Here is a 13,509-nt window from a genome sequence, read left to right as displayed (position 1 = left end):
AGGAAATAACTCTCAAAAATTAGAAATCTAAAGGCTGAAAGAAACTCACTGAGCTGTTGAAAGCTAAATTTGAGGGAGAAATCATTAGCGGTGCAACCCAGCAGATCCAATAACAGCTCACTGATGCAAGAGAAAATGGGAGAGAATCATTCAAGAAATAATAGAAGACTGTTTTCTAGAACAGAAGGAAAGATAAGCCTGAAAGTTTCCAGAGAAGAAAAAAAAATTGTCACATGCAAAGTGTTTTGAATAAAACCAAACAAGAAACTTCTCAACATCAGTGCTGCTATGGAAACATCAAAATTTGTGAAAAATTTTTTAAAGGTTTATTTATTTATTTGACAGAGAGAGAGAATAGCGGGGGAGAGGGAGAGAGAATCTCAAGCAGACCGCCCCCTGCAAAATCATGACCTGAGCCAAAATCATGAGTCAGACACTTAACTAACTGAGCCACCCAGGCATTCTGTGAAATATATTAAGGGGTAATTTTTATTACAACAAAAGCATGTCTTTCTTTACCTGAGAGTTGTTGTCACATATCTCTAAATAGTTCTCTCAAATGGTTTTTAAAAAAATATTTCACTTATAACTTTCCATCATTTAGACTTACTGAAATTTTTGTATAATCTGAAGTATACCTATAAATTTTCCTTTCAGAGATTTGAGGCATGTTCATGGTCCTTACTCTTGTTTTTCTTTTTGATTCAGTAATTCACCCAAGAGTATGAGTGTGAACTTTTTTCCAGATACAACGGAGTTAATGTTTCTTGTTTTATATAGTAGTCCAACATCTATCCATAATTGTATAATCAGTAACAATTATGGATTGTTATGTTATCAATTATGTATCAATAACTGTGATTGTGTTAGAAACTCACTGATAATACTAGGGTATGTGATAGTAGGACTTGTAAAATATTTGCCATTTTTCCTTTGTGCCATCATCTAGTGATTTCAAGTGACAAAGTTTGGGCCTTACTCTCTTAAAATGTTTGGCATATATATATATGTAAGTAAAATTATGAGTAACAAAGTATCATATAGAATATTAGTTTTTGTCTTCTCTCAGTGAGGAAGACAAAGTCCTGAATGGAATTTTCTTTTGAAAATTAGAAGTGACGGGGTGCCTGGGTGGCTCAGTGGGTTAAGCCTCTGCCTTTAGCTCAGGTCATGATCCCAGGGTCCTGGGATCGAGCCCCGCATTGGGCTCCCTGCTCAGGTGGGGAGCCTGCTTCCCCCTCTCTCTCTGCCTGCCTCTCTGCCTACTTGTGATCTCTGTCAAATAAATAAATAATATCTTTAAAAAAATTAAAAGAAAATTAGAAGTGGCATCAAAAGTTGAAGTTTAGCAGATATATTTTTAAAATTTTAATTATTTGAAAAAATAATATTTCTAGGATTCTGCAAATATTATTGTTGACTATGTAACTTATATTTTGTTATGGTATCTTTAGGTTAAAAGTACTTCAAATTGCATTTTTGTTTTTAAAATATTCTAACTTTTCATCTGTACGTACTATAAAAGAATTGAAAGTTTTAGGTGCAGTGCAGTTTTCCCTTTCTTTTTGGATTAGTTTCTAAAGCCTAATGAAATGGAAGGTAATTGTCTTTTCCAGTTTAAAAAAAAAAGTTCTATTTTATTCCTTAATGTACTATAATGAAACCAAAATAATATAGAAAAATCAAGAAATGAAAGAGTGCCAGGATTTTTCTTGCCAATATAACTTTTTAGAATTGTGCTGAGTTGCTTTTGCTATAAAACCACACCAACTAGTTTATTATGTATTCTGTAGGTAATGACATTTTATAGAGGATTTTTGTAGTTCTTTTGGCTCAGTGAGGTCAGGAACTTTAAATTAGAATTATTAGAGCTGGAAGGCATCCTCTTACTCACTTTGTAAGTGAAGGAACTGAAGTCCTGAGAAATCATGATTTATCCAGGGTCATACAGCTAATAGTGAAGGTTAGAAGAGAATCATGGCCTCGTGGCAGTCAGTTCAGTGATCTTTGTGAAAGACTTTTTGGACTTATTCTTACCACCATCACGTTATGTGCAATGCCCATAATTTATTGCATTGGGCCCAGTTAGCAAATTACAAGTTTATGTTTAATTTCCTAAAGCTGAAGGAACATTTAGAAGTAGGAATATTGACAGTGACAAAAACAGGAGATGGCAAGGATTTTTGCCCAGGATAGAAGCTATCTCTTGATTAGACTCTGGTCCTCCTCCTCTCTAGAAGGAATTCCATTATTCATTATTCTATAGGACATAATTCTGCCTTCTGGAAGGTTCTTCCTTGTTTATTTTCCCCCAAGATCAACTTGTGTGGACATTGGGAAATATGTCCTCCTTGGAGGTTATGTAACCTTTATATCTTTGTTTTTGTCCCTGCAATTTTGACTGTGTGAGCATTGTTTGAAGCGTGAAAGGCTTATAGGCAAGGCTTATGGGTTTTTTGTCAATGTTATTCCCTCAGAAACTTAATTGGCCCTGATCTATCTTTTTGTAGTTAATTTCCTGTGCTAGTAATAGAGTGACTTACATGTCCCAGTCTGGCAGAGGGAGTTATTAGTTTATACATATCTCTTGTGCATGGTAAGTAATAATTCCTTCTTTCATTCTCAAAACTATCCCAGTTTGGACAATAAATTATATGGTTACTCTAACCAAAAAAACACACCAAAAAATTCCAGTATCTTTTATTTCTTTGCTTCCTTACTTCTGTTCTTACCTCTCTTATCTTTCAAAGGATGCTGTCATATGGCCATCTGAAATAGGTTTCATGGGAAGTAACGTACTTAACCTGATTTGTAACAAGACTGACTTCACACTGGTTACATGAGAAAACCTAATGGCCATTTTTGCTCAAAACTTTTTGGCCTTCTCTCTTACTGAAATCCAGAAACAATCAGTGTTTCTAACCCTTGGGGCCCCCAAATTTCTGGGTTCTCTATTCCCTGCCATTTCTGCCGTCCATTCAGTTAGTTCTTGCCTGTGTACATTCCTTGCTTGTAAATTCTCAAGAAAAGCAGCAAGTAATACTGTTATTCTAGTGTTCTGTTTTCCTTCTCCTTTATGCTACAGCTGTACTCTTGGTAGATACCATTGTGTCTTTGAAGCTATCTCAGGCATTTAAAAAAATTGAGATATAATTTACACACAGTAAAAACCACTGCCCCCAATAAGATATAGAACACTTCTATTACCCCAGATGTATGCTCTTTTCCAGTTAATCCCCTGCTTTGCTCACCTGGAGGCAACCACTTTTTTAATTTCTATAACAGTTTTCTTTTGACAAACAATATTTTTACTAAGTTTTTGTGACTGTGTGACATAACTATCTTCCCATCCTTTACCCAGTTTATCTCATACTGCCTGACTGCTAAGCAGTTGCCATGTCTTTTATATTTTCTGCTTGGTCTGTACCCACTTGAAAACTATCTGTGACAATAAATGGACTCCAAAAAATATGATAGATTAAACCTGAGTGAAGTGTATTTATCACCAATAACCACTGTATTGAAGGCATTCCTTATTGGTAGGTAACTTTCTGTAATGTGGGCCTTTGAGTCCTCCAGGAGTTGGGGAAAGAGCAGGAACACACCACACGTGCTCTGAAAAGTTTAGGTTGAACCTGAGAACTGATATTCCACCATTTGCTGCACTGACATCCTTCTGGGGAATACTATTCACAAAGCCACACCTGGTGTAATGGGGTGGGAGGCAAGGTTTGGAAATGTAGGCTCTACATGTAGGCTAGGCAGCTGCTTCTCAGTGACAGCTCCACACTGTGACACACGGGAAGGTAAAGTTTGGGCAATGTTAATTGTCCACGGGTTAACATGGTTAATGGCACAGCTTTTATTTTGTTTTAGTAACATAATACCATATTGCTTTCCTTTTTTGTCTTTGTGTTACTTCCTTTTCTTTGTGTTATACTCTTTTATGCCCTTTGAACAAACATTTCAATATTTAAAACTAAAAAAATCCACAATGATACTGCTATCTCTGGGGGAATGTTTGAAGTAAAAGCAACTAACTGCTTTTTATATTATTCTGATGAAATTAAGATTATCTCTGGCCACCAACAGAGATAATTAAATCTTTTTTAAAAGATTTTTATTTTAATTCCAGTATAGTTAATATACAGTGTTATATTAATGTTTCAGGTATACGATACAGTGATTCAGCAAGTCTATATATACATGACTCAGTGCTCATCAAGATAAGTGTACCCTTTAATCCCCATCACCTATTTCATCCATCCTGCCCATTCATCTCCCCTCTGGAAACAATCAGCTCTCTATAGCTAAAAGTCCATTTCTTGGTTTGTCTCTTTTATTTCTTTGTTTGTTTTGTTTCTTAAATTCCACATTTAAGTGAAATCACATGTATTTGTTTCTCTGACTGACTGACTTTGCTTAGCATTGTATTGTCTAGCTCCATCCATGTTGTTGCAAATGGCAAGATTTCATTCCCTTTGATGGCTGAATATTCCATTATCTGTGTGTGTGATGTGTGATAGGTAGATAGGTATATCTATATATAAATAGATACATAAAAATGTTGTGTATATATATATTTTTATCCACTCATTTTTATCCACTCATCTATCAATGGACACTTGGGTTGCTTCCATAACTTGGCTCTTGTTAATAATGCTGCAATAAACATAGGGATACATATGTCCTTTCAAATTAGTGTTTTTGTATTTTTGTGGTAAATACCCAGTAGTGCAATAATTGGATTGTAGGGTAGTTCTATTTTTAATTTTTTGAGGAACCTCCATACTGTTTTCCACAGTGGCTGCACCAGTTAGTATTCCCACCAACAGTGCACGAGGGTTCCTTTTTCTCTACATCCTCACTAACACATGTTACTTCTTGTGTTTTTGATTTTAGCTATTATGACAGGTATAAAGTTATACCTCATTGTGGTTCTGATTTGCATTTCCCCAATAATGAGTGATGTTGAGCATCTTTTCATGTGTCTCTTAGCTATATCTGGATATCTTCTTTGGAGAAATGTCCCTTCATGTCTTCTGCCCATTTTTTAATTAGGTTATTTGGGTTTGGGGTGTTGAGTTGTGTAAGTTACTTATATATTTTGGATACTAACCTATTGTTGGATATATCATTTGCAAATATCTTCTCCCATTTAGTAACTTGTCTTTTACTTTTGTTGATTTCCTTCACTACACAGAAGCTTTTTATTTTGATATAGTCTCAATAATTCATTTTTGCTTTTATTTCCCTTGCCATAGGAGACATATATAGAAAAAAATGTTGCTACAGCAATGTCAGAGGAGATAGTTTAAGTCTTAAAATATAAAGATCCCTGATATCACCATTTGTATTCAATATAGACTAGAATAGAGATCTTACCAGCGATGCTAGCCCACAGAATAAGATGGGCGGTGATGGGAGGGGGAAGACGATTATAAAAGAAAAGGTATAAGAATGGAAAGGAAGAAAAAAACACTGTCATTGTTGGCAAATTGGTGTAATTATCTATGTAGAAAATTTCCAAAACTCTACAGCTGAATTCCTAGAATTGACTAGAGAATTTAGCAAGGTCTTTGGATATAGAAGCAGTATAGGTAAGCCAATTACATTTCTATGGACTGGCAGTGACAACAAAAAAACAGAGTATAATTTTAAGAACATTTTATTCTGAAATTATTAACATCCCATGTGGCCATGCTATATTTTTTTCAAAACTAAGAAATTGGCTTTGGTACAATAATGTTACTAAACTATGCCTTTATTCAGATTTTCCCAGTTTTTCTACTGATATCCTTTTTCTGTTTCAGAATCAAGTCTGGGTAGCTGTATGTCTTTAGTCTACCCCAATTTACAGCTATTCCTTGCTCTTTTCTTTTCAGAAATCTGATACTTTTGAAGAGTAGAGGTGAGGTCATTGGTAAAATGGGCCACATGATGTTATCATATCCTATAACATAACATTATTGTTAATGTTAACCTTGACCACTTGGTTAAGGTGGTGTCTGCCAGGTTTCTTCACAGTGAAGTTACTATAGTAAATGTAATTTTAAAACTACAAAATTTACAATATAGAATGAAATATAGAACACAATATAGATAACGTTTGGATAAATCTAACAAATCATGTTTATGACCTTTATTGAGAAAGTTATAAACTTCTGTTGAATGTTAACTATGATCCAATTAAATGGAGAGAAATGCTGTATTATTATATTGGGAGACTAAATGTTGCAAAGATGTTAATTCTCTTAATGCACTTAGAATCAAATTCCTAACAGACTTGGGGAGTTTCAATGTTACTACTACTACTTTTGATTATTATTATTGTTATTGTAGTTGTTATTTTGGTGATGACTGACATAATTCTGGACTTATATGGAAGAGGAATGGTCCAACACACATATGAAAAGATGTGCAACATTACTTATTATTAGGGAAATGCACATCAAAACTACAATGAGATATTACCTCAAACCTGTCAGAATGGCTAAAATCAACAACACAAGAAACAACAACTGCTAGCAAGTATGTGAGAAAAAGGAACGCTCATGCACTGTTGGTGGGAGTACAAACTGATAGAGCCACTGTGGAAAACAGTACGGAGGTTCCTCAAAAAGTTAAAGATAGAACTACCCTATAATCCAGTATTTGCACTACTGGGTATTTACCCAAATAAATGAGAAAACACTAATTTGAAAGGATATATGCACTCATATGTTTATTGCAGCATTATTTACGATAGCCAGATTATAGAAGCATCCATCAATAGATAAATGGTAGTTTATGTATGGAATAATCCACTATATGCATATACATGGATGTGATATATATATAATTATAAATTTTATAAATTTTATTTTTTATAAAAATAAACTTTTATTTTTTATAAAATTTATAAATTTTATAAATCATATGTATATAATGGTAAATTATACAAATAATTATATATAATTATAAATTTTATAATTTATGTTTTATATTTATGTATAATTTAGATATATAAATTTTATAATTTATAAAAATATAAAATGCTTATATAAGATATTCCCTATTGTATATATTATACATTACAGTATATATATATATATATATATACTATATAAGGGAATATTATTCAGCTATTAACTCTGAAATGTGAAATCTTGCCATTGCAACAACATGGTTGGAACTGGAGAGTATAATTCTAAATGAGATAAGAGAAAGACAAATACCACGTGATTTCATTCATATGTAATTTAAGGGAAAAAACCAAATGAGCAAAGGAAAAAGAGAGGGACAAATCAAGAAACAGACTCTTAGCTATAGAGAACAAACTGATGATTACCAGAGGGGTAATGGGTGATGATAGGTTATAGGTGGTGGGGATTAAGGAGACCACTTGTTGTGATGAGCATTGGGTGATAAATGGAATTGTTGAATCACTATATTGTACAACTGAAATTAATATAATGCCATGCCAACTATACTGGAATTAAAATAAAAACTTTAAAAAAATAAATGAAAAAGAAGAGAAAATGTCATGTGATTATGTTCACAGATGTGAAAAAAGACATTAGAAGAATTCTATAGAAAAAAAAAGAAGAATTCTATAGAACATGTTTATTTTAATATAATTTCAATATGGTTGATTTTAATAGAATATAATTTCATATATAATATAATTTATAAATATAAATATAATTTCATATATAATATAATTGAATATAATTTCAATATCAGTAAGATATTGGTGTAATTTATTTTGAAAGATGGTCCAAAAATTACAGAGACACTCCTAAAGAACAAAGTGTTTTTCCTGCCTTATGTAATGATTTAATATAAAACAAATTTAAACCAGCGTAAGGATATACATGTTGGTCAGTGGGAAGAATAGAGAATTCAGAAACAGACCCATTTATATACAGAAGTTAGATTTTTCAGTGTAAGGTGCTAAGGCAAGAGATTGCTCAGATGAAAGAAAATAATACTGGATTCCTATCTCACATCACACACAAAATGGAAAATCGTTAAACTATAACTTGTAAATTAATTATAAGTAAACTTAATTATAAAATTAGAAGCAGAGGGACGCCTGGGTGGCTCCGTCAGTTAAGCTGCTGCCTTCGGCTCAGGTCATGATCCCAGGGTCCTGGAATCGAGTCCACATCAGGCTTCTTGCTCAGTGGGGAGCCTGCTTCTCTCTCTGCCTCTGTCTGCCATTCTGCCTGCTTGTGCTCTTTCTCTCTCTCTGACAAATAAATAAATAAGTAAATAAATAAATAAATAAAATCTTTAAAGATTAGAAGCAGAACTTAGAAAAGAAGTCGAAGAAAAAACCAAAACTACCAAAGAAATGAAAACAAAATTTGAAAGAGTGTAAGAGAAGAGTTGGTATAGAAAAATAGTGAAGTCATGGAGATTAGAAGTGAGAGAAGTAAGGGTACCTGAATGGCTCAGTTGATTAAGTGTCAGTCTCTTGATCTCAGTTCAGTTCTTGATCTCATCCACACTCGGTGTGGAGCCTACTTTAAGAAAAGAAAAAAATAGAAATGAGAGAAGTGAGCCACGTCAAATATACATTTAAAAGGTGTGTAACACCTTTAGTTTTAAAATATTAGTGTTTACAATATGCCAGAACTGCATCATTCATTAACTTCTCTCATCCTACTGAGTTAGGTGCCAGAAATCATAAAATAATCTACAAATTATTATAATGATCTATCTACTGACAACTCAAATGCTCAATCACTTATAGAAAGCAAAGAATTGGAAACCACCTGACTTGCAGAGGGATTCATTATCACTTTGTCATTTTGGGGAAGTTTATCAAAAAGGATTAATTAAGATTTATCAAAAGAATATTAAAACTTATTACTCTTTTGCTTACAGGTAACTTGTTTAACTCAAAATACTTAGAAAGGACTGTTTAGAGATACTATGAATTTTAAAACACATTTTTCCATTATACAGTGAGTTTTTGGAGTAATTTTTGTCTTAACATACATCTGAAATATATTTTTTATCCAGAACCTTGCAGCTATAAATGAATGTAGATCACTCAATTTAAGGAAAATTGTTGTCATTTAATTGACAAAGCTAGTCTTCAGTTACAAGTTTATCTTTCAAATCAGACTTCCTCTGTGGGTAAAAGTCCAACTTGATTTTTCAGCTCAAATAAATATGTTAATATATGTCTCCATGACAACCATCACACAGCTGAATTCTAATTCTAATATAGATAAATAGATAAGGCACAGAGCCTTACTATGCGTTGCCTGGATACAGTAAGATACTGCTGCCTTCAATATTTCTTTGCTTTGTGTTCACTAAAGTCTTCTAAAGTTGAGATGATTCTTTTGCAGTAATAAGGGTATGGAAGATGTAAGGTCCTTAAGTAAAAATACCCTCCTTACTGCTTCATTCTACTACATATCTGAACTTATACTAACGTAGGCCCACGTAGTCCATTTCTTAATAAAATATATGATATATATATCTACATATGTATAAATATATACATATATAGATATATATACATATATATACATATAGATATATATTTGGGGGATAAACAAACCCTTATTGTACTGCTTTGATTAAAGGGAGGATTTACAGGTTTGACAGGTTTGACATCCTGGAGTGTTTATATTCCAGGGAAATACACTAGTTGGGATTAATGGGTGGGATGCATTTCTTTTGTAAAGTGAGAAAAGTGATTGTGAAGGAGAGGAGAAGGAAATGCGAAAGAGGCTGGCTTGATACCTTAGATACAGGTGTATTTGCCAAAAGATCAGTAGTAGAAAAGATGAAAGTTGATGATCTGGAATTTGATTACCTTAAAACTGTACCAACATATCTCTTGGAAAGTCTTCATGTAGCCCCAGTGTACCTCAATTTATAGACCACTGATACAGAAGACAGGCAGAGCAGATCCATCATATGTATAATTGCAGACATGATAACCAAGCTAGTGTGGTAAAATTAATGCTTAGAGATTAAACTTTCCTAAGATAAAAGACAACTAGCATCTGAAGATTGAGAGTGCATACTGTGTGACTGGGTTTTTATAGTAAAGTGCTGGACTTCAGAGGTCAAGAAAGATTTCGGTGGGAAGAGCCAGGCAAATAGGTTTGAGTTATTTATAAATAGAGAAATGTTGGCTTCAGATTTCATTCAGTGCAAGATTTCAAACAATGGAGTATACGTAAAAGATTTTCAAGAAAAGAATACTTAAGAAAGAACTGATCTATTTCTCAAGCCTTTGGGTTTTTCCAAGAACTAGGAAAGAATCACAGCTTTTCAGCAATCTCATCCATAGGAAGGATCTAAGACAAGAAGTTTGAGAAAATCAACATGTAAATATACTTGTTTTGCTGCCAGTTTGACTTCTTAAACATAAAGATGAACCAATAAGTTTACATGATACCAATATCCAAAGATTAATTCATGATGAAGTAGAATCTTGGTCATAGACTTTGCTGATAACTGTGCTCTGAGTGCTTTATCAAAAATCTTCCCCAGAAACATTTACTTTACTTTTTTCTAGGCAAAACAAATGAAATCTGTAAAAGACCTTTTATGTTTAAGTTATAAATATGTTTGGGTTGGTGAGAAAATAAAAAATATACCACCCCTGTCAATTTGGAACAAAACTACATAGTTTGTGAGCTGTGGTAAAAGTGTCCTACATTCCTTTTTGGAGAGCCATCTGAAGAAGTGCGTTATATATATTTTTTCAGTTGTAAAAAGGTTCAGGGTCTAGACCAAGTGTTCTACTGCCTATACACTCTGATATTTCTGTTCTTGACTTCTATGGTTGACAGCAACAGATAAGAAAAATGGAAGACTGCAGTAAGTTTATCTGCAAGAGAGCTAATACTGCTCTCTGCTTTTCATACTTCAGCCAGTGTGTTGGATATCCAGGCCATGAATTGGATTCTTTGGTTTGATTGTCTGGAGGCTGCCAATTCATATTTACAGAACAGATAGGCCTGCCAAATAGATGATGAAGCCTTCTTAATTTTGCTTCTTCCAGAAGAAAAAAAAAAAAAAAAAAGATGGTATAGCGACTTCTTGAGAAGAAAGTGCCTATGAAGGAAATAAAAATCCGGATATCTAGAAGAAAAAAAAATATGGAGTCATTTTTAGCCCAAGATCAACAATTAGAAGAATGAGCTCGCAGGTGTTTTGTTTTCTACATGTGTTAGTATATATGATGAATGATGAAGAAGCATTTGATTTGAATAAGTTACCTTTACCCAGATGTGTAATCTTTCGGTCTTGCTGTGACACCAGGGATAAGATTTCTTCAGAAAATGTAGAAAGAACTAACTAAAGAATTAGTGAGCCTAGCGCTCTGTCTCTTACCAATGACTAAGTAGAATTTAGAGCTTATTTTGGTGAGAAAATGTCCATTCTTCAGGCAGGTAGAAAGAGACCAGAAGCAGAAGAGTACAGGCTGGCCAGTGGAATTAATAATAAAGGAAAGGGGAAGAGAGGCAGATGAGGGGCAAACTGGAAGAAAAAATGATAAAAACAAAATGGCCCCCTAATACTGATGAGGCACAGAAAATCAAAGAAATCACAGAAACAACATAATGAAAACACTTCAAGTGAGTAAGTAAATAATGTTTACTAATGAAGGGAAGTTGGCTCACCAGTGACCACCAATGTAGAAATGCATGTGAAAGATACCAAGGAAGAGGATTATACCAGTAACAACCTTAATAAAGCAGAAGAAAGGCCTTTAGGAAGAGGACAAATTTGATTGAGAAGAGAATATGAAGAAAGTTAAGGGAAAGCATATGGAGAAAGACTTAAAAAGAGAAGCCAAGAAGATAACAGAATGGGAGAACCCTGAGCTTATTACCCTGTTCCACATTTACAACTAGATATCATCCACATCCAAAGCAATAAAGCAGAGAGTAATCCGAAGACTGGTGGAACAAACTCCACATAAATATAGAGAAGAAGCTGCATCTGAAAGGTTAGGAAGGTTAGAAAAATAGAGGGAGGCTGCCTGCAAGGGGGAGGGAGCTGTGTGCATGGATGAGGCAGAGAAATGCGCTCTTGAAACAGGAAGCTCACAAAAAGAAGACTAATCCCATAAGTTTGACCAGAGAGGCTGAATTGGAGTTTGTAAAACAAGTGGGACTTGGAGCCTGGAGCTTTAAAAGTCAGTAGACTTAGTGTGTGAGCCAAGAGGATGAGTGATAGCTGGGTCTTTGTCCTTGAAGAGATAGCAGCGTGCATGGAGAGGCAACATAAAAACAGCAGTTTACACAAAGCCAGGGACAAACAGAAGACAGATCTGTTTATATTGATTTCAGAGCATGTTAGGGGACTTCTCTGAAAACAAGGGAGCTGGCAGGTGCCATTTTCTTCCACAGTCCCCCGGCATAAACAAAGCCACCTGTAGGAGGCAGCACTACACAGACACTAGCTTCCTAAGCTGCTAGCAGGTAAGGGTGGTTCAGTATTAGCAAATCAAGCAATGTGATACATCACATCAATAAGAGAAAGGATAAAAAACATATGATCATTTCAATGGATGCAAAAAAGGCATTTAACAAAAGACAACTTCAATTCATGGTAAAAACCCTTAACAGAGTAGGTTTAGAGGGAACGTATTTCAACATAATAAAGGTTATGTATGAAAAACCCATAGTTAACATCAACTTCAGTGGGAAAAAACTGAGAGCCTTTCCCCTAAGATCAGGAACAAGACAAGGATGGCCACTCTCACCACTTTTATTAAACATGGTAGTGGAAGTCCTAGCCACAACAGTCAGCAGAAAGAAATAAAAAGCATCCAAATTGGTAAGGAATATGTAAAACTTTCACAACTTGCAGATGACATGATAGTATATATAGAAAACCCAAAAGACTTAACCAAAAAGAAAAAAAAAATGCTAGAACTGATACACAAACTCAGTAAAACTGCAGGATACAAAAATTAAAGTATAGAAGTTTTATACACCAATAATGAAGCAGCAGAAAGAGAAATTAAGAAAACAGTCACATTTTCAGTTTTATCTAAAACAATAAGATAGCTAGGAATAGACCTAACCAAAAAGGTGAAAGAACCATACTCTGAAAACTATAAAATATTGATGAAAGAGATTGAAGATGACACAAAGAAAGACATTCCATGCTCATGGAGTGAAAGAACAAATATTATTAAAATGTACTACCCAAAGCAGTCTACACATTTAATGCAATCCCTATTAAAATACCAACAACATTTGTCACAGAACTAGAATAAACAGTCCTAAAATTTGTATGGAACCACAAAAGACCACAGTTAGCCAAAGCAGTCTTGAAAAAGAAAAGCAAAGCTGAAACCATAATTCCAGACTTTAAGTTATATTATCAAGCTATAATAATCAAAACAGTATGATACTAGCCAAAAATAAACAACTAGATCAAAAGAACCGAATAGAAAACCCACAAATAAACCCACAACTTTATGGCCAATTAATTACTCTTCAAGAAAGCAGGAAGGAATATCTAGTGGGAAAAGGA

General features: G+C 34.0%; 1 protein-coding gene and 1 pseudogene across 12 annotated transcripts in view; both read left to right on the top strand.

The window, feature by feature from the left end:
- Window positions 1–13,509, top strand: part of ZNF438 (zinc finger protein 438) — a 183,594-nt gene that overhangs the window by 96,821 nt on the left and 73,264 nt on the right. The gene's annotated exons all lie outside the window — the stretch shown is intronic.
- LOC125106690 (probable ATP-dependent RNA helicase DDX10) lies at window positions 8,301–12,626 on the top strand (annotated as a pseudogene).

The sequence above is a fragment of the Lutra lutra genome, chromosome 8, assembly GCF_902655055.1.
Source record: "Lutra lutra chromosome 8, mLutLut1.2, whole genome shotgun sequence".
Lineage (NCBI taxonomy): Eukaryota > Metazoa > Chordata > Mammalia > Carnivora > Mustelidae > Lutra > Lutra lutra.
The sequence above is the reverse complement of the archived record's forward strand: the minus strand, read 5'-3'. Positions and strand labels throughout refer to the sequence as shown.